The sequence below is a fragment of the Palaemon carinicauda genome, chromosome 25 (assembly GCF_036898095.1).
Source record: "Palaemon carinicauda isolate YSFRI2023 chromosome 25, ASM3689809v2, whole genome shotgun sequence".
NCBI classification, from domain to species: domain Eukaryota; kingdom Metazoa; phylum Arthropoda; class Malacostraca; order Decapoda; family Palaemonidae; genus Palaemon; species Palaemon carinicauda.
The window spans coordinates 59835802-59838301 of NC_090749.1; positions in this window are offsets into that span (position 1 = coordinate 59835802).

The window sequence follows — 2500 nt, forward strand, 5'->3', positions numbered from 1 at the left end:
ATCTCCTATACAAACTATAAAAACTTGAAACAAGAGGAAGAGATATAAGACAGAATAGTATGCTCGAATGTACCCTCAAGCAAGAAAACTCTAACCTAATATTTAATGTTAAACAACTTCCTTAAATAAACATCCTTGAAAAGTTCAAACTTCCAACGAATGTTTTTATGTTGAACAGGATGATGTGAGTATTTTTTTATAGTTTATATATGGCAGATCTATTTTGATATTGTTACTGTTCTTGAAATGTGTTATTTCAATTGTTTATTACTTCACTTGGGTTTATTTACTTCCTTATCTCCTTTCCTCACTGGGCTGTTTTTTCCTTGGTGCGGCCCTTGGGCTTCTAGCATCCTGCTTTTTCTTACTAGGGCTGTAGCTTGGCTAATAAAAACAAAAATAATAATAATAATAATAATAATAATAATAATAATAATAATAATAATAATAATAATAATAATAATAATAATCGGTGACAAGTAGACGATATAAAGAAGCGAAAAACTTACATGTAATAAAAACTAATTTTTTGTTTTAAATGGAAGGGATTAAAAAATACAAAAGAGGCCACAGCCATACTTGGTTGAATCTCTTGTGGTAAAGATGAAACCCTAACACAGATTATGCCAAAAAAAATTCACTGTACTAGATGCTGCATATGCTCAGTGTTCTTGAGCATCTATTTACGTTCAAACTTGCGTTGAATGTTTTTATGTTGAACTGGTTGACTTCAGCCTCTCTTTATAGTTTTTATATGAATGATCTATTTTAACGTTGTTACTGATCTTGAGATATTCTACATTAATTATTTACTACTTCTCATGTAGTTTATTTATTTCCTTATTTTTTTTCCTTACTGGGCTATTTTTCCTGTTAGAACTCTTTGGCTTATAGCATCCTGCTTTTCCAACTAATAATAATAATAATAATAATAATAATAATAATAATAATAATAATAATAATAATAATAATAATAATAATAACAATCGAAAACACCCGTTGATATTTTCTGTTCTTGACGTAATTCATTCTTGAATCGACAAGAGTATATTACTAATTACCAGAAAAAAAGACAAAAACAAAATACACTTATAATATGATATATTTTGAATACGTCAACTAAGAGCAATATCCAAGCTACCACAGTTAACGACACGATCCAGTATGGCGTTAATAATCTTATTTACTTCGAAAGCATCATCATTGCCATTTTCAGATAATCAATAATGTTATTGGCAGCACAATTGATAATGGCTACTCTAAATCGCCTTGGGAATAGTCCTTATCCTCATCAGCATGAATTGCAATAACCGAATTGAAGTTCATTGCCACCATCTCTGGTGTAAATTCATCAGGTGTCTGAATGCTTAACTATATGCTGTAGCCTATTGGAGTCGTACCTGCCTCGCGACCTGCTGGACTTGGGTTAGAGTCACTTAACAAACTCAGTAGTCTCTTGTAGTGCCTGCAAGCTTATCATTTTTGTGAGATAAGGACGGGAGTTAGGTGAGAATATACTACTAAATGCTAGCTTATCCGCAGCAATTGCCTGGCCCTCCCTGATCCTAGCTGGGTGGAGAGGGAGCTTAGTAGCTGATCATACGTATATATGGTCAGTCTGTAGCATACTCTAACAGTCCCTTGTCCCTGCCATTCATGAGTGACTTTTAAACATTTGAAAGTAATGTTTTAAAACATTCAACACAGACACTGGCCTATTCTAAAATATGGTAATAAGAGGAATAATAATGTATGGGGCTTAATAGATAGGGCAATTAAATATACATGCATTACGATACTGAATATTTAACCTCAAAATCTTCAAACGATTTCTTTTATTCACTGAAGGTATCCAACCATCACTCATACACATATCCGCTTACTTTGCCAATTCATCAACATCTCTTCCTTTCAAAAAGGGAAATGACTCTAAAGGCATTAAAGCCTATATTATAAAAGTGAATTTATGGTTGAGGAAAGAGGTTGATACCCGCTTGCTGTAGCTGAAACCCATCACATTCATCTCACTACCAGGTACATAATCCCCTGCTTAGGTAAATAGAGAAAGAAAATTTCTATATCCGTCCCTATAATACAAAACATTTACATATAAAACTAATAATAAATATCTATGAATAAAAACCGAGAAACCCATATATATATATATATATATATATATATATATTAATATATATATATATATATATATATATATATATATATATATATATATATATATATAGTATGTATAATATACATTTGTACATATATATACATATATACATATATATAAACGTGGTGAAAGAGGTTTGTGTATCACCATGATCACCCAAGTTGTACTACTCGGTACCATCCATACTAAGTTGGTTTGCTGTGATCGTTCAGACGAAAATCTCCCACTATCACCAATCTGCCCTGAGCAACGTGGTATTGAAAACTGGCCAAACCAGAGCCATGAATATGGACATGTCTGAGGCCTTTGTCGTGCAGTGGACAAGAA